This window comes from Coenobita brevimanus, chromosome 91 (genome assembly GCF_032717465.1).
Source record: "Coenobita brevimanus isolate Jiangsu-jjx chromosome 91, ASM3271746v2, whole genome shotgun sequence".
Taxonomy (NCBI): Eukaryota; Metazoa; Arthropoda; class Malacostraca; order Decapoda; family Coenobitidae; genus Coenobita; species Coenobita brevimanus.
In genome coordinates this window covers 1,628,164-1,647,788 of record NC_137044.1, presented here as the reverse complement: position 1 = coordinate 1,647,788, position 19,625 = coordinate 1,628,164, and the positions used below count along the sequence as shown (strand labels likewise).

At 43.1% G+C, this 19,625-nt stretch overlaps 1 protein-coding gene across 1 annotated transcript in view; it reads left to right on the top strand.

Moving 5' to 3' along the window:
- Nucleotides 1–19,625, top strand: part of LOC145411832 (uncharacterized) — a 255,319-nt gene that overhangs the window by 28,877 nt on the left and 206,817 nt on the right. The window lies entirely within an intron of this gene.

Sequence of the window (19,625 nt, the reverse complement as noted above, 5' to 3'; positions counted from 1 at the left end):
CCAGGATTTTTTTTTTCACTTTCTTTAACATTGCGAGATAGGGTGTTTTTCGACATTTGCATAAAATTTTCAGTGAATATTGCATGGATGATGATGGCGGAGGTATGCGCTCTACTGAGTGCCATTCTAGTTTATTCTATTTTTTCCCTTCCTGCTTACCTTTTCCACATTCTTCCTCCCTTTCTTTCCCTGTCTCTCTCTCACTTTTCCCTTCTTACCTTCCATCGCCCTTCCTTCGCCACTTCCTTCATTCTCTTTTCTTGCCTCCTCCTCCTCCTCCTCCTCCTCCTCCAACTCTTACTTCCCTTCCTTTTATTCATCCTCCTTCTCTTCCCTCCCCTTCCACATTTTTATTTCATTTGTCTTTCACTTTTATTTTCCTTTCCCATCTCCCTTTTTCCTTTCCTTCCTCCTGCTTTTCCTTCCCCTGAGAGGGAGAGAGAGAGAGAGAGAGAGAGAGAGAGGCTGGAGGCGTTTGCTCTTGAAGGCCAGCAAGCACACACACACACACACACACACACACACACACACACACACACACACACACACACACACACACACACACACACACACACACACACACACACACACACACACACACACACACACACACACTTAAATTTCCCCTCCCCAAATTGGCCTGATACGAAGGACTGGGGGGTGGATTAGGCTGCTGTTTCATTAAGTGCAACTCTGCTGGCATTTCGAGGCGGGTGTTAGATACTGAAGGCGTGACTGTGGCGTTCATGACTACGGGATGGATTGTCATGCGCTGCCTTGGAACTGATGGGGGTGGGGAGTGGCTGGCTGGGGGCTTGGTATAACTGGGTGGTTTTGTTTTCGTGTTAGTGGGGATTCGTTTTTGCTGTAATATTGGCTGTCTTCATTATCGTTGTTGTCATTACCATCATCATCATAATCTTTGACATTAGTATCGTTGTCCTCGTCGTTGTTGGTCTTCATCAGTATTATCATCGTTATCATCTTCTTTTCCATATACTTCATCCTTATCATTAATGGGATTGAAGTTGTAGGGAGGTGGAAAAGAGAGGAGAGATTAGTAGGGAGCAAGGAGGGAGACTGACAGGAGAGGAAAGGAGAGAGGAAGGAAGGCAGGAGAAAGGAAAGTGAAGGGGTCAGGGCAAGAGTAAATGGAAGGGGAACAAGCAGGGGGAGGGAAAGGGGAGGGGGGGCACGTTTAAGAACCGCCCCAAGTTAACACGACAATAAGCCTGAATCTCCCTCTCCGTTACACGACCTTGACAGAGCCGCTTCCCGGATGAGCTTCTTTACCTCACCAATTATACAAAAACGTAACCACAGTGTCAAGCCAATCTGACGTGTGGTAATAACAGGCTGTACTTGAATCACATGACGTTTGCTGTTGGCTTGTTCGGTCTACCTTCAGACGGTTTGCTTAATCTTTTTTTATGTATTTATTTATTAGATGTGGAAGGCGTAGTGAAAGTTTGCTGTTGGCTTGTTCATGCGTTTCTTCATATATATATTTTTTTTTATCTTAGGGGTTTTTTTTTTTTTATGTGAAAGGGTCAGTGAAAGCTCTGTCCAACCTCCAAGTTCAATCATTCTCTTCTAATTTGAATAAAATCGTCTGTTGGTAGCAGGAATGTAGTTAGAAGTGTGTCGTCAGATTCAAGAGTTAATACAAGTGACTAAAATGTAGTCCTATCTATATGTCAGTCCGTATATCTGTCTATTGCCTGACGCCACACCTTTGAGGTGGGGTTAGTAGCAGCAAAACATACCTCCATGTGTTCCTGTCTGTACCTATGAACTACGAGCAAGATAATATTATTCCCTTCAGCAGTATGACGCCAGGTTTATTCTAGTCTGGCTACCTCCGACCGATTTTTTCTCGCAGCTCAAGAAGGACTTGCATGACTGGAGGGATTGGGGGAAAAAAAAAAAAGTCCTATTCTTCCTTATCGCGAAGACGATTTTCTATTTTCTTCTCGCTACCAACAAAACGGTTTAAGCTGAGGAAGGACGTCTTATAGAACGGGTCAGTATGCACGAAGAAAATTAATACACAAAGCCGAGGATGAAGTAGTTGAAAGCTTTGTTAATACACGAGGATATGGCAGACTCTTTGTGTCTTTGTGTAGGGAGTGCCTGAGTCAGTCACACGGTTTTTCTCTCCCGCATTTCTCTTGATCTCTCCCAATCCCTCGGTTTTTCTTGCTCGTCCTTCTTTGTTTGTATTTCTTTCGCTTTTTGTTTTGATGTTCCTTACCTCCTTGTTTCTCTTCTCTCTAACACATTTTTTCCTTCAACAGTTGTTCTCATTTCTTCCCATTTTTTCTCTTATACTGTATACTTCCTCTTCTTTCTTCATTTCATTCTAATGTTCCTTTTTTTTTTTTCTCATTCCTCCTCATATTCCGCCCAATTATTTTCCTCCTCCTCCTCCTCCTCCTCCTCCTCCTCCTCCTCCTTCTCCTCTCGTATGGACCCTCGGTACAACTGGGTCATCGTGTTAGATTGCGCCGGGTATACAACATGTTTTTCCCCTTCCTAATTGGGTGTCATTCCAGTGTTTTATACTCCTCATGGGTGACGGAAATAGACGAAACACATTCCTGGGTTTTCTCTTGTTGCTGAATGAGGGGAAGCTATAAATCGTTTTATCTTAGCTTGGCCCAGATTTTTTTTCCTCTTGTAGCTTATTTCATGTAACAAGAATAAGACAATACTGTGACTCTGTTTCCTTTCCACAGCACTTCATCATGACTAGTGTGATTTTATAGTATTAATCTGTTGTTGCAGTTCAGTAGTCAAGATAGAGAGATGGCGATTTTAGGTCAGGTTAGAGTAAGGAGGGTACGGTTACTTTTCCTAGTCGTTTTCGTTCCTGGTTTCAATAGGCGGCTTAACATTTCCTTCGTTTTCTCATGGTCGTGATTAGAACAGACGATTAAGCATTTTCTTCAGTGTCTTTTGTAAATCGCTCATATAAACAGGTATCATTTCTCAGTCTCTCGTGTTAATGAATGAAATGAGCGAGTTACACTTGAACTCAGAACAACAGGGAAAAGAACTGTAAAAGTATGTTTCATAATAATCTTGCTCAAATACTGATATGTTTAGATATAAATGATTTCGTAAGACTAATCCATCTGATTTGGGTGTAGCAAGTCTTAAAAAAAATTAAAAAAAGAATCGGTAATGTGATATATATATAAATAGGATTGTGATACCTGGGAAGAAGAAAAAAGAGGAAAATAAAGAAGAGGCAGAAGACGAAGAAGAGGAAGAAGGAAGAGGAGGAGGAGGAGGAGGAGGATATTTCACTTCTGTTGAGAGGGTCTCCTGTGCTTTCTTTCCTCTTGTCGTGACTGAAGTAAACGAGTTATATTTCCTTGTCTCCAGGTAAATGGTGTAGGCGAGTTGCATTTCCCGCGTATACACACTTATTTCCACATACATACATACATAAATACATACATACATATATATACAGTATACATACATATTTATACATACCTTCACACACCACATAGCATTTTCATACGCTCATGCCTTCACACTTGCATACCTACGTACACACGCATTATACATGCCTGCCAGGTGGTCGGTTGTGCTCTAGATTTCCTCTCCATATGTTTGTGTGTGTGTGTGTGTGTGGAAAAAAAGACGTCGTTGTAGTGAAGGGGTTAATGAAGCTTGTTTTCTATCACTTTTCACTAAGGACTCTTTTTCACACCTAAATAAAAACCATGAGTGCGTAGCAAGACTTAAAAAAAAAAAAGAAAAAAGAAAGAAAAAAGAAAATTGTACTGAGTGGATGAACAAAAGCAGCAACCGTGAGAACAAATAATGGGGAATTAAAACTACAAAGCGGAATACCTGACAAAAACACAACAAGGTGGAATATGTCAACAGAATTACAGCAGAACGAATTACAGCACCGAGAGGGACAAGAACACTGCGATCAAATTACACAGCACGTAAACGAACAGACACACGCACAACGCAGTGAATTTTGTGGTGGGAGAAAGAAATACAGGAAGAACGGGCACAAACGCAAAGAACAACAGATGCAAGCAGGAAAAAGAGCAGAACGAGAAAAAAATCACACATTAATAAACAACGACTACACGCAAACAGTGATGAGTGTAAACAGAAACAGGGTCATCATAGAACAGACAGCTGCAAACAAGAACAAATGAATAGACAGCAACTAACAGCAAGACAACAGTAGCAAGAAAACTGAAGAGAAAAAGTAAGGGAACAAAAAAACAAGAGCAACAGAAGCAGACAAGAAGAACCCGATTTTACTCCAAATTGGCCCAGATTTTCGTCCTTTTGCAACTGATTTCACGTAGTTTATTAGCAGAAAAAGACAGTGGTCTTGGTCTCACACTTCTTCATGACTAACACAGTATTCGGACGTTAATTTATTGTTAGAACCCAGCAGTCAAGATGGGGAAGCAGCAATTTTAAGCCAAGTTAGAGTAAAGAGGGTCTAGTAATAACAGAAACAACAGTGAGGAACGGTAACGAAACAGACGAACAACAACAGCGATAACAACAGAAACAGCAAAGGGAAGTGGGTTGACACTAAACAGTACATTTGCGTATTGCGTGCCATTTGTCCTTCAGGTATTTGTGAATCGAAAATTGCATATACAAGAAGAAAAGCAACAACAGTAAGGAAGCTAAGATGATAGTATTTTCATTATTATTATTATTATTATTATTATTATTATTATTATTATTATTATTATGATCGTCGTCGTCGTCATCATCACCCTTTTTCACCTATTCATTTTCCTTCCTCCTCCTCCTCCTCCTGGGATGAGTGTTGCATGTGTGTTGCATGTGTGTTGATTTAGTATAACCATTAAGCGTTTACGAGTTGAAAGCTGCATAGTACCGCTGGCCTACGTGTTGCAGCGCCTGGTTTTTACTCTCTCTCTCTTTCTCTCTCTCTCTCTCTCTCTCTCTCTCTCTCTCTCTCTCAGTCCACTGCAGTTGCTTACTCTGCATCCACTGTGTTTGTTTGTGGGTTTTCTAGTTTTCCCTCAGTGTATGCACAAGCAAATACAAAAACGAAATGCACAGCTGCGGTCAGTAGTCCCATTACATCGACTCTAAACTGTTGCGAAGCCTAAAATCGTACAAAAGTAACCAACTTTCAGAGCTGACACCTGGTTCTTCACCTTCTCTCTCTCTCTCTCTCTCTCTCTCTCTCTCTCTCTCTCTCTCTCTCTGTAGCCTATTTTACGCTTCTTACCAACAGATGACTTATATGAAGCTCCGGGACCATCCCTCGTATTGTGTTAAAGGTTATGAAAGTATTGTCCTCACATACTATGGTTATGTTGAGTCTGTATCTCCACTTTAAACATAATTTCAGTATGTGGATGTAATTGCATTTGACCAGTGTACAGCATTTTGAATTCAAGATACAAAAGTTGTCAACAAGAAACAGTAATTTGTGACGGTGAGATAACATGTGACGGTTAGTACAAACGAGTACAAAATAAAGCAGGCAGTGTTGCAAATAGTGGTTCTTTCGAGGTTGTTTGTTACGGAGGAGGCATTGGCTGAGGTATCTAACTGTGACTAGAAGATAAGGATAGTAAAGCAAGTAGGCTAACATAGTCGCGGCAGTGTATTAGTGCGGCAGTAAAGTAACTTGCGGCAAACAGTGACTTGGTGCGGCAGTAAAGTAACGTGCGGCAAACAGTGAATTGGTGCGGCAGTAAAGTAACATGCGGCAAACAGTGAATTGGTGCGGCACTCATTCATATCACTCGTGGAGACTGCCCGACCCACCCACCCTGCGTAGCGATTGTCTACAGTTTCCCGCCAACCCCGAGAGAGAGAAAGTTGGCTCAGGGTGTGGGAAAAAGGGAACGGAACTGCTATCAGGTCGAACTGCACCCATCACCCTTCTAACCGGGCCACGTAAGGGTGAATATCCAGCTGTGTTAGAGGGAGAGGCATACACCCCACCGCCTCCTCCCCCTCTTGTTGCACGGCCTCACCAGGAAGGGGAGTAATTTATAATGAATCTTAGAACAGTTTTTACGCTTAACAGGTATCCGTAACATTTAAATAATCAGTAATTTTCATTTGCCCCCTTTCTCACGTTCGTATTCGCTTTTAGTTAGCTGTAAAGTGTTTGGTAGGTGTGTAAGTTACAAAGCCTAAACAAACGGTCTTATACGCAACCCTTAGCTCAAGAAAAAGTGTAAACCTGCCCTGCTATCTGTCTGTGTTTCAACCCGGCTCACGCGGCTAAATGCCTTCCGACACTGGCAGGGTTTTCTTTCCGCGCTCCCTGGGGTATCTTCCGGAGCACTGGCTCTCACACACACCTGGTGTCTTGATCGTTTTATTATGGCGCTAAATTGGCGACCTTTGGAGAAATTTGGTGCGTTTGAGATTGCTTCTTTCCTATTTTTTCGTGATTTCTGCAGACAGTGGGGGTTCATGTAAAAAAAATATCCCTTCTGTATTTCGTGGTATTTAGAGGGAGGTAAAGTCAGAAAAAGCTTAACTCCATCACTACCCTCAGGTGTATTTGAGTCTTGCTACACCTTCCACCCGAGAACATTTTCTTTTAGTTTATTCTAGCTGTTTCCAGACGATTGGCTTCAGCTTAGATTTTCTTAAGCTGAAGGTTAGATATATCTTTTATATACCCCTTCAGTACAAGAGATCTTTCGTAAGTTGGAAAAATATGATAAGCAGGAGGAACCAACAATAAACCGAATAGACGTCATTGCACTGAAGCGGTTAACAGTGAAGGTATATTAAAGCCTGATATAATTCACTTTGTTCAGAGCTCTTCGTCATTCATCACCATCCTGACCCTCATTCCCCCCTGGAGTTGAAGTAAGCTTGGATCCAGAAACAAGGGAAGGGAAATTACGAAAATGAGAAATATTACCAAAAAGAATATTACAACAGCGTGAGAAATATTGCCAACAAACCTAGTGGAATGGGTCTTGGATATGAGTACTTTATATTATCAGTACTTTATTATTTACTGAGCTTTATTTTAGTTTGGATTTTCAGTACACTTACCCATAAATTTCGCAGGATGGTTACTTTGTTGCGCAGATGTGTTAGAGATTTCTTTTTTTAGCAAAGGTACTGCAGCGGGACCCTACCACCAGACTGCATAATTTTGTGAAAGCAGGCATCACGTCGTTACCCATTCCCTTCACGCCCACGTCACAGCGGCGAAAGTTTTATCAATTAGCTCACAGGTGCTGATTGCCAGGCACGGCGGGACAAAAACGAAGATAAAAGAGAAAGGGAGGGAAGATAAAAGAAAACTTGTCTTTGGCGTGGTATTGAGACGACACTGTTCATTAATCCTTTCATTGTAAGAGTCCATTCTAATTACTGAATAAATCACCTGCTGCTAGACAAAAAGAAGAAGTAGGAGAAGGAGGAGGAGGAGAAAAATTGTCATCATAGTAAAGGGGTTAATGATTGTTTGCAGCCCCATCAGTACGAGGGGTAATTTCTAACCTGTATAAAATTGTTTGGTGTTGGTAAGAGAAATATAGAGTGGGTGTAATCGTACTGATGGGGTTAATCCGAGACGGGAGCTTGCGTGATAATGGTTAGTAGTTTCTGTACAAGGCTAATTAAACAGCTGCGTGGTGGTGGGGCGTTATGGGGGGGAGGTGGAGTGGGATTAGGGGGAGCAGGGGGGCTGGGTTTAAGGGGGAAGAAGAGAGAAGGGAAAGGATGAAGGCTGGTTTTATGGACTGGAGGAGGAGGAGGAGGAAAAGAGGGAATTATATGGTTGTGGTGTGGTGAGGCAGGTAATGGTATCGAAATGGAAAAGATACAGAGGAAAGAGAATAGCGACATCCCTATTAGTCCTTTTGTATTTATTTATGTGTCAGAGATAAGGGTAGCACAACAGGAGGGGGGAGAAGTAGGTTGGGAGGAGGAACAGTGAGTGAGAGGAAGTAGGGATGGCGAGTATGGAAGGGGTTGGAGGGGTATTTTGGGGAGAGGAGGGAGAGAGGGGTGAAGGAGTAGGGTCAGTGAGAAAGGGAGGGAGGGATTGGAGAAGTAGTGTCAAGGAGTGAGTCAGCGAGAAAGAGAGAGGGGGGGGGGAGGAATGGGTAAGGCGAGAGAGCAAGAGAAGGGAAAAGAGTAAGACTGGTGAATGAGTGAAAGAGTGGAGTGAGGGAAGTGGGTAAGGGAGTGAGGGCGGGTGAGAGAAAGTGGGATACTCTGCGGGAAGGTTTCTCTCGCCATTGAAAACACTGCGGTTTCCCGAGACGCAGGGAGTGTGTCGGAACAAGGCGGGATATTGGCTGTCACGGGTATCAATGTCCTTACCCACATTGACAAGGCTTCGGTTTTAACGTGGCCACTTTTTCAGTCTGATTTCTCCTTTCTTGCTTGTATATTTTTCGTTTTCTTTTGTGAGAGTTGAGAAGTGTGTGTGTGTGTGTGTGTGTGTGTGTGTGTGTGTGTGTGTGTGTGTGTAAGTAAATAAGTAAGCGAGAGAGAGCGTTTATGTGCCTGGGAGAGAGTAAGAAAAATAATGTGTGTACCAACCTATTAAATCCCGTATCAGTTTTTACCCCACAGTGGTTGTTGCTGGGGAAATTCTCTACTCTGAGGAATTCATTTGTATTGTACCCAGCCGGATATCAGGTCCAGATGGCTGACCAAATCCAGACCCTCTCGGCATCCTCTTATTTACTCGAACCTGCCCGCTCATTAACCCCTTCATTACGAGAATCCCTCTCCTCCTGTCAGCTGGAGAAAATCGTCAGGAAGCAGCCAAAGGTAGAGAAAAGTAACCTAATCTACTGGAGAGAGCGTAATGTATTCTACTTCATCACCACCGGAGGTCTTTAAGGTGAATAAATTGCAGGAAGGTAGCCAGAGGGGAATACGAAGCGTCTTCGTACTGAAAGGGATTTTTGAGTTACCTGGGGTCACACACACACACACACACACACACACACACACACACACACACACACACACACACACACACACACACACACACACACACACACACACACACACACACACTGCTTCTAACACCCTCACTACTAAAGATTCCTTCAAAGCTGAATGAATTTGTCCTTGAAACTAAACACATTAAACTGAGGTCGTCTCTGATCCCATCACTTAAGGCAAAATGAATTACTAAGAGATGGCGGGAATTAAAAAAAAAAAAAATCAGACTGGCGTGAGAGCATGGCGGTGAACAACAGAAAAACCTGATTACCGTAATTAGCTCAGCTGGAATTGGTTTCTCCACTCTCGTTCGTGGTAGTTAAGCTGCAGACTGGCTGGAGTGGCTTGTTAACAGGGACTCCATAGGCTTAGATGGGGTGGATGGGTGGAGAGGGGTTGGCACAGGTGGAGGGGGTTAAGGTTTGGGTTGAGGGTGGTTAGATGGGGTAGTTAGGTTAGGTTGGGTTAGGAATAGTGGTGGTGGTAAGATGCTTTGTTAAGGTATATTTAGATAATGTCTGATAATTATTGCAATGTCCATGTAATTTACAGGTACACGTGTTTTCTTGTTCTGATTTCGATTACTCTTGCACTTCCCTGTCTCCGTCCCTCCCTCCCTTCCTCCTCCTCCTCTAAAGTAGCTATTCGTTTTTCACCCTTCGTATTCTCTCTCCCACAGTTTCTCTCCTCCCTCCCACATTTCCCCTCCTGTTGATATCCCTCTTTCTCTCCTTCGTGCCCCCTCCTCCTCCAAATAAGGGAAGCATCACGAGGCTTCCCCTGAGGAACAGTAGAAAGTTTTATCAGCTAAGAGATTCACTGCCTATTAGGGAAAGGAGAAAAGTGGGGAAGGAAGGAAGGGAAGGGAAAGGAGGGAGGGAGGGAGGGGAACTGAATGGAAGGGAAGGGAAAGAGAGGAAAGAAGGGTAGGAAGGAATAAAGGAAAGGAAAGATGTTTGAAACGATGGAAAGCTGCCTGTAAAGAAAGGGAATGTTAACCCTTTCACAACGATGTCCTAATATATTATTGTTAGTGGCAGGATTTTTGTTTTTCATGCTACTGCCACGTGACTTTATTCAGCTTAGGGGTAACGCCTTGTAGTGAGGGAGTTCAAGCTTATCTCGACTTTGCCTGTGTAGAAGACGACGACGATCCAAATAAAGATTGTTTTTATCCTTCTACCGCCCTACGATGATATTATTCTCGGAGTATACCTGTTAGGGTGAAATTAAAACCTACCTCTGCTGAAAGGAACCAACAGTGACGCCGACGATACATTGGACGGATTCTATTCTGGCAAAGGATACCAGCGCCAGAAGAAGATGAATAACTGGAGTCAACCTATCGATCTCGAAGGGATGGTGAAGATGTGAAGGAGAGGAAGAAAGTCTGGGGGAACATAGCGTGAAAGTGAAGTTAGTATCAGGAATTTATAATGGTGGGAAAAAGTCGACCTGGGACACCTGACTTGCCAAAGAAAATGTCCATAGGGATTATAGAAAAGGGAAGGAATTTTTGTGGGAAATGTGAAGGTAATGACATCGGCCTGGGGTAGCCTACAGGTGCGGTCAGTAGTTCGTTTACATTTTTGGTCGTACTCTAGCCATCATTTGCCCCTTTTATAAGTAATCGGTATAACATGTCACCGGACTGAAAGGATCACGCGATAGATTTAGGAAAAAAATAAGACATGGAAACTATGAGGGTAGTGACATAGCTAAGGGGAAGGTAGGGAAGGGGAACGGGAGCATAGGGGAGCTTTGTAAGGGTAAGGACGTAGTTGAGATTAAGGTAAGGAAGGAGAGGAGGAGCGTAGGGGAGCTTGCTATTGGTAGTGACAAATGAAGGGAAGGAAATACGAAGAACACAGCATAGGGAAACTTAGTGTATTAGGAGCAGTGACATTCGTGAGGGGATGCAGTTAAGAAGAACGGGAGCATTGATGAGCATTGCAGGGGTAGTGAAACAGTTGAAGGAAAGGTAAGTAGTGGGAACAGGAGCGTAGGGGAGATTTCTGAGGGTAGAGACACACTTTATTGGGAGGAAGGAGAAAATGGGCGTAGGGATGTTTTGTGAAGGGAGTGACACAGTTGAAAGGAAGGCAAGGAAGGGGAACACAAGCGTAGGAAAACTTTCTAAGGGAAGTGTTGTGGGAAGGGAGCGTAAAGTTCAACCTGCCAGCTTCACCCTGAACTCTACGCTTCCGTCCCTGCCATTGTTGTTTTGTGTGTGTGTGTGTGTGTGTGTGTGTGTGTGTGTGTGTGTGTGTGTGTGTGTTTAAGAATGTTTTGTACTTGTGCAGTATATGTGTGTGTGGGATGGGCGTGTAAATGTGCTAGGTTTTAAGTGTGTGTGTGTGTGTGTGTGTGTGTGTGTGTGTGTGTGTGTGTGTGTGTGTGTGTGTGTGAGCCTGCAGTTTCTCACTTCACCAATATCTTCCTGTTGTTCAAGTATTCATTATGTTCGCGTACCTCGTTTTCTTTGATGGTCAGGTGTTTGTTAGTGGTATACATTTTCTAGCTTTCTTTCTCATTTACCTGTCAATATTTAAAGGATTTATTGCCCAATTTTCTGCTTTTCACTCAGTTCTCATAATTTAATCGACACTTTCTGAAATGTATGATCTTTTTTATAGCTTTTATCAGTTCGTATATATTCTTTAGGTTTATTGCTCAAGTTCGTGTGGCGAGGCGATGATTCTCTCTCTCTCTCTCTCTCTGGTTTCCTGATCATATATTCTTGGTTCATGACGTTTAATTGGCAAGGTAATACTGCGTTTTGCAATTCTTCGTTCATTTTTCCATGGCTTCGTTCTGGTACTTGAGATTCTGTGATTATAGTTATTTTTTTCCCCGTTAAGTTGTGGCCTTTCGTTAGCTTTCATTATCCACCCCCCCCCTCTCTCTCTCTCTCTCTCACACACACACACACACACACACACACACACACACACACACACACACACGTCACACAAGGCGTACTGTATATCTTTACTCTACCGTCAGCTTTCAACATTTATTTTCTCCTTTTCACCACGAGTTAAGAACATATTCCTACTTTCACCTTTAGCATAAGTGACCCAGAGAGAGAGAGAGTCATTAACGCTACACAAAGATGCATTACTCAGCAGCTACGAAGAGATTTAATTCTGGAACCCAAAAATATCGGAGTTAAATTTTTGGAAAAGAAAGTTTCCAAAAAAAACTGAGGTCATAAAAGTGATAAAAGTGAGGTGCGTAAGAATGTGCTTAAGTGGTTTCCTTGGGCGTTAGTGCTGAGTCAGATTCTCTCTCTCTCTCTCTCTCTCTCTCTCTCTTTGTTTTCTGTTTCCTTTTTCCTCCATCCTTGCTCCTTCCCACTTGCCTCTTCCTCCTTCCCTCTCCTTTCCCCATTCATATTTCTCTCCTCTCCCGATACCCTTTTCATTCTCCCTCCAGTCTACTCGTCGGTTCCCCACCAGTCATTCCTCATGTATCCTTAGTCTTCAGTTTTCCTTCCCCTGCTTCTCTGTCTTGTTCTGCGGTCCCTCCATGCCCCCCCCCCCTTTGTTTTTGCAGTAACTTATTCCGTTTTCTTCCTCCTTTCTCCCCCCCCCCATCTTTTTACGAGTGAGTTTGTTTTTGTGTGTTTGTTCTGTTTCTGCATTCGTATGTCTCCATTTGTTCTCTTAAGTACCTTTTTGTTCTGTTTTATGGTATCGTGTATATAGATAGATAGATAGATAGATGGATGGATAGATATATACATAAAGGGTATATTAGCAGGTAGGTAAAATGTTACTTAAAGTAGGTAGGTTGGTAGTTAACTTGGGTGATTGCTAGGGAGGTATGCAGGAAGATTAGTAGGTGGGTAGATAGGCTGGTGGGTTGGTAATTAGGTGGGCATGTTGGTTGGCAGGTTGGCAGAGTGGATTATCAACTTTCCCCTCCGGTTCAATATTCCCACATTTTCAACCACCCTGGAGGGGACACTAAAACTAACTGGAACATATGCACTTTACCTGTAATTATTCCTACCCCCGCCACTCCGACCGCTCATAGGCCTGTTGTCTGGTTATATATCATCATCCAGACCGAGGTGCCAGACCGAGCGAGACCGGTGCCTGGGCAAGATAACACACTTTCTCTCATAACTTTGACCAGGCCGACCGGTTTTCCTTTTTTCTCCCGCTCCTTTTGTTTATTTTTTCCTCGTCTCATTGATTCAGGCTAGACTGATAACTCCGTCTGGAGTCCCTCTGGAATGTCATTATGAGCAAGGCGATGTACAGACGGAGGGGAAATGGAAAAGAAAAAAAGTGGGGGAAAAGAATGATGATTATTTAAGCAAGAGGACAGACACATGGGTTAATTATAGAAAGCAAAGGAATGTTTTATATTTGTAAGATGCGGTGAAACGATAAGTAGAGAGAAATACAGAATAGGATGTGGATGAATATAGTGTATGTAGGCATGTACGAAAAGACAAGGAGAAAGTTAATGGATATTACCTGGTAAGCAAAGATGTAGAAAAAAATAATATACAAAAGAAAGTTAAAGAAGTGAAAACAAGATCACTGAAGGGTAGAAAATATATCCAAGGGAGGGAGAAAGAACAAAGCGTCTACCAAGAGGTAAAGGAAACAAGTGAGAACTGAGAATGAACTGAGAAAGGTGGAAGAATATACGAGGGAGGAAGAAAGAACAAAGAGACTCCAAATGTAACACCTGAGAACATTTCTATATGAGCCTTAATTTGTGGGTAAGTGCGAGTAACGGTGTCAGAACCAGCTTGATCGCTTCTCGTGACATGAAGGTGGGAGAGTACAGTAGATCGACGAGACACAGAGGATCACTTCTTGCCGGCGTTGAAATCACCGAAAATTAGTGGATCATTACTTATACCTGCCTTGAAATTACCACCAGCCTAATATGGTCGGGAAAATCATAGTTTGCCTTTCCTGCTTCCACATTCTCTCTCTCTCTCTCTCTCTCTCTGTTCCTCTTCTTTAACCACCCCTTCCATTCAGTCCTACCGCGTCCCACTTTTTCGTCTGCGTCGTCCTTTTCGTCGCCGCAGCACGTAATTAGATGGTGTATTCTTTCGCCTGCCCCTTCTGACCCAGACCTTGCTTTCCCCAGACCCCTTCCTTCCTTTCGCTCTCTCTCTCTCTCTCTCTCTCTCTCTCTCTCTCTCTCTCGTCTCGTCTCGTCTCGTCTCGTGTAGTGTGCGTGTCCCCTGACCTGTGTCTTGACCCTATGTAGAAATTTCTCTTCACGTGATCTGCTCCAGGAGAATTTCAGAGAGAGAGAGAGAGAGAGAGAGAGAGAGAGAGAGAGAGAGAGAGAGAGAGAGAGAGAGAGAGAGAGAGAGAGAGAGGTAGCAGAGTTGAAGATTTTTTGATCCATATATTGTGCATTAACTATAAAATCCTGTACTCTGGAAATCAGTTAGTCTTGAAATAAGAAATAGTCTCTTTGATAATTTCTTCAGTATACTTGTTAAGATATCTTTAAATGAGCTATAGCGGGTGAGAGCGTGCATATAGTAGGCTTATAAAAAGTGGCTAGGGAGTGGGATGAACATATGGGTAAGTATGTGCTAGGTAAGTAGGTGGTCAGTTAGATTGGTAGGTAGATAGGTGATTGGGTGGACATGTAGGTTAGTAGGTACCATACGTAGGCGGTTGGTTAATCAGGTAGGTGGGTAGGTAGGTAAGTAGGTAGGTGATCAGATGGATGTATGGGAGAGTAGGTGGGTTGGTGGTTAAACTATTCTCTCTACGTTTGCGGTCAATAATCCCTTTACACCTGGAGCTCCGATCTAAGAAAGTAGGATTATAACTCCTCAAATATGCCTGAATATTCGGGTTACATTAACAAGAATGCACTAAATTTTGCTACGCTTTCAAGGTAGTGCAAACTCGGGGACTGTTGATACAATTGTACATACGTGATCGCCTGGATATAAAGATGAATATTTAAGTTATGTTGGTGATAAGTTAGTAGATGGGATGTAGTAGTTGTAGGGTCAAAATGTTTATTGACGCATAATTCTTTTTTTCTTGGTGAGTTTCCCTGAGCTCGATAATATTGTCTGAGGCTAAGCGAAATGTAATACAAATTTAATGTATTGCCAGTAAAAAAAAAAATTAAATGAACAAGTCGGTAGGTCGACAAGTAGGTAAGTAGTTAGGTAGACAGGCGGAGATGTAGAGGTAGTGGAGTGGAGCCAAGCGGTTGGGTAAGTAGGTGAGGAGGTGGATATAAAAAAGTAAGTGGGTAGGTGGGTTAGGCTGGTCTTGGCATAGTGGTATAGGCAGTTAGGTAGGCTGGCAGCTAGATATATAGACTTGTTGGCTGATAGATAGACTGGTTGGTAGATAGATGGGATGACTAGAAGATAGATAAGCTGGTTGGTAGATATACGGCTGATGGTGATATACTGAAAACAGGGAGGCTGGTCGGTACGTAAACAGGTAGGATGGTAGGTTCGCAGAAAAAACACTGACTAGGCGGAGAGAATAAATATGGACTCAGAATATGAAAAGTAAAGGTGGCGATATCTGTAGATGAAGGGAAATAAGTATCGGTTAAGAAGGCATACGAGTGATACGGCAGAGATCGACCGAAGGCAGAGATAATTATTAAAGGTAGAAGGCACAGAGGACGATAAAAAAGAAAAGACAGAGCAAAAATAACATATAGAGAGATAGAGAAGACAAGACAAAAATTATGAAGAGGTAATGTCTGTGTAGAGAAAGTGGAGTTTAATGAGTAGATGGCTGGAGTATGAAAGTGCAGGGAAGAAGAAAACACAAGGCAGAAACACATGTATAGATGAGAGAGAGAGAAACAGAGGTATGGATTGTGAAATTGGAAGGGGGGAGAATACACGGATTTAGAGAAAGGAAAGAAACGCTGAAGTGTGAAGTTGTGAAAGTGAATGGAAGAAGCCACGTAAGAAGGAAATTCAGAAAAGAAGAAAGAAAAGGGTGGAGTGTGAAAGTGGAAGGCAAGAGACGACGTGGAAGTAAGAAACAGAATTAGAGAAGAAGAGGAAGAAACAGCGGTGTGGAGTGTGAAAGTGGAGTTGAGAACCACCATCTGTCGGAGTGGCTGCGGCGGCGGGAGGGTGTGGTCGGGCCCCTCACGAAGGTGCTGAGGGAAGGAGTTCACTGGGACGCGGCGAGGAGGGAGGGGTGGGGGGAGGGATTTGTCAGGGAGGGTAAAAACGGGAACAGCTAATCCACCATAACATTTTCATGGACGGTCAGACTGGTAGACTCAGTTTGTTTCCCCCTTGTCCCCGGTCATCAGCCACCACACCTGGGAGATATAAATGTCAACCTGCTACTGTTCTAGAGGAAAATATTGACCTGAAACTATTGATCACCTACCATAATGACCTTTAATGACCTCTGACTTCACTTTGTCAGGATCAGCCAGTGTACTATAATGTGCAGTTGATAGGCGTAAAACCCAAGTCTTTCTCTTTCCTTTGATTTATGTCCCACTGGAAGAAATCACCGTTTCATGTTTTAGATGGCTTTATTTTAGCCCTTTCACTACCAGAGATCCCCACAGAGCTGAATAAAATCGTCTAGTGTGGCAAGAACTGAATAGATATCCTCGCACTAAAGGGATTAATGAAGGTTTTTTTGGTGCCCCGAGAACTACGATAGGTCTCCTCAAGCTGAATAAAACCGTCTGATTGGGGAAAAAATACTGACGATGACGATGAAGTAGAGGCAGCCTGATAAATGAAGGAAGAATTATGGTTAGGCCAAAGGGCTGGAATACGAGTGAAGAGAGAAAGAGAATAGCAGAGAGAGATGGAAGTGAATGAATACTCAACAAGTGAATGAAGGAGAACTGGAATAGTGGGGGGAGTTGAAAATGAATGAACGGTGAGCAAGTGAACGAAGGAAGCTCTTTAGAGAAGTTGAGAAGCTTAGTGAAAATTGAATGGTGAAAAAGTGCATAAGGAAAAATAATGTAGGTGGGAGGACTGAGGAAGAATGAACTGTATAGCCCATGAATGAAGGAAAAATCAGAGTATAGTATTTGGTGTGGAGGATGAATGGTGATGACGTGAGTGAAGGAGAAGAATTAGAGCAGGTGAGAGGGTTGGAGAAGAATGAATGGTCAACACGTGAATGAACGAAAGAATGGTGTGTGTGTGTGTGTGTGTGTGTGTGTGTGTGTGTGTGTGTGTGTGTGTGTGTGTGTAACATTATTGGGATGACAGCTGCTGTTTTGACCACAATCACGACACCCCACTGCCTTACACATCATCCCACATCTGTAACTTCCGCGTCGTTTTTCTTGCATTCCTTTTCGTCCTCTGTTTCTGAATTTTGTATCTGCACTCTTCCTATCCTTCTTTCTTTAACTCTTGTCTTCTTTACTCTTCCTCCCTGTCTCTCTCTCTCTGTTGTTTTCACTCTCTCCCTCACTATTCCTCCTTCCTCATTTCTTGCACTCATTTCTCCTATTTTTTGCACCTACTGTCTTTTGCACTCTTCTTCCATCACCCTTCTCCCTTCCCCCACCCTGCCTCACTTCTCCTTCTCTGTCGCACTCTCTCTTCTGTACTCGGCTCTATGCACTCTCCGTTTTCTATAAATTTGCCTCCACTCCCCATACTTTCGTCTTTTCTCCCACAATTTCCTTTCATCTTGGCATTCCAGTCGTACTTCTTTACTGCGATACATACTATGAGCTGTTATTATAACCAAGGAGTAAGTCGACGATAAAATAGTATATATTGTTCGTCTTCTCAGTGATCTCTTTCACACTCTCATCTATGTCGTGAAACTGTATTCTGCTACTTATCTGATACAGTACATATAGAGTCGACAACAAAAAATACCTGTCCCTCTTCCTCTTCTCTCCCAGTTGCCTACCTTCTCCGTCTTATGCCGTACACTCTTCTTCTTCTCTCCCTGTATCTTGCACTCTCCATCCTACGCCTTACACACTTCCTCTTGTCTTTCTATACTCTACACTCTCCATCCTACGTCTTACACTCTTCCACTTCTCTTCCTGTATCCTACACTCTCCATCCTACTCCTTACACTCTTCCTCTTCTCTTTCTGCATTCTACTCTCTCCATCCTACGTCTTACACTGTGCCACTTCTCTCTCTGTATCCTGCACTCTCCATCCTACGTCAACCACTCTTCCTCCTCTCTCCGTATATCCTACACTCTCCATCTTACATCTTACCTTCTTCCCCTTCTCTTCCTGTTATCCTACACTCTCCCTCCTACGTCTTACCCTCTTCCCTTTCTATATTCCACACTCTCCCTCTTACGTAATGGCATCTCAGTATTATATGCCGCAAAAATTGTACACTGTTACTTTCTGTTATAACCAGAGAATAAATTTGACGATTGGATGATGTTGGGTTATGCACGATATCAGAAAAAAATCCACTTTCCAGCGATAAAAATTGATGAGTAATGTTTGAGCGTCATGGTGTCAATCGAGATTAATTTCAGTAGCAGTAGTTGGTCGGTGTAAAATGCGAGACGAGAGAATAACACTGATTCAGATAGTTTTAACCCCTTCAGTTTGATGTCGTGTTATTGGTTCGATTCCTGCATTTTGGGACGATTTTGTTCAGGCATACAAGAACTTCCCGAACTGTAGGGGGTTGGACTTGGCCTCCATTAACCCCTTCACCACGGGAGCTTCTTTCTACGATGGATAAAATTGCCGGGGTACAGAAAGGCTAAAATGAGAGAGGGAGAGATCCTGTAAGCCCCATCTCCTCTCCCACTCTTTCTACCCTCTCCCTCTCCCTCCTCTTCCGTGCCCTGTCCCTCTTTTTTTACCCCTCTTTCCTTTTCCCCCCCTCCCTCTCCTTCTTCCTCCCTCTCCTTTCCTCACTTTCCCCTCTCCCTCTCCTTTCTATCCTCTCCCTCTCCCCCCTCCTCTCTTTCTTCACCCCTGTTCTTTACACTTCCTTCCTCTCCCCTCACCCTTTCCTTCCTGCCCCAGCATCACGCCACAGATACCGCACTCTCGGGCTGGCGGAGGTGTAATCGGACGCGCTTCAGCAAGGTTTTCTTTCATTAGGCTGTGTACGATGAACCGAAATACGATTAGGAACCAGGACGGCAAATTTGACTGTTACATACCGTAGTCCTTAGCCCTTTCCACCTGTGTCTTAACGCATTCAGTATGATGACGTATTTTTTCACTTTATTCTTGCAAATTTGCGACGGTTACAGTGATATAAGGATTGACGTCTTGAAAAACTATGCTTGGATATAGCATAAATTACCTCCTTCAGTGTTAGATTTCTTTCCCATATAGAATGAAATCATTTATAGGTAAAAAGAAAGAAAAGTTATTGGACCCAAGGTGTTAGTTACCATTGTGCAGTTGATAGACATTAATTTAAACTTTCTTATTCTCCTAACTCACTGGCTTCAATTCCTTAGCACACTGGACTCTCACTTATTCTTACTCACAGGCCTCTCACTCACTCAACTCACGGGCTCCTCACTCACTCAGTCGGTAGAGAGGTGACCTGCAGTCCTACCGGACCCAGGTTTAAATCCCCGCTGTGGCAGGGAACAGTTTAAGTATTTGTATTTCATAAAAAGCAGACTTTACTGATCTCCCAGAAGACCTGCCGACATGACATAAAAATACTCC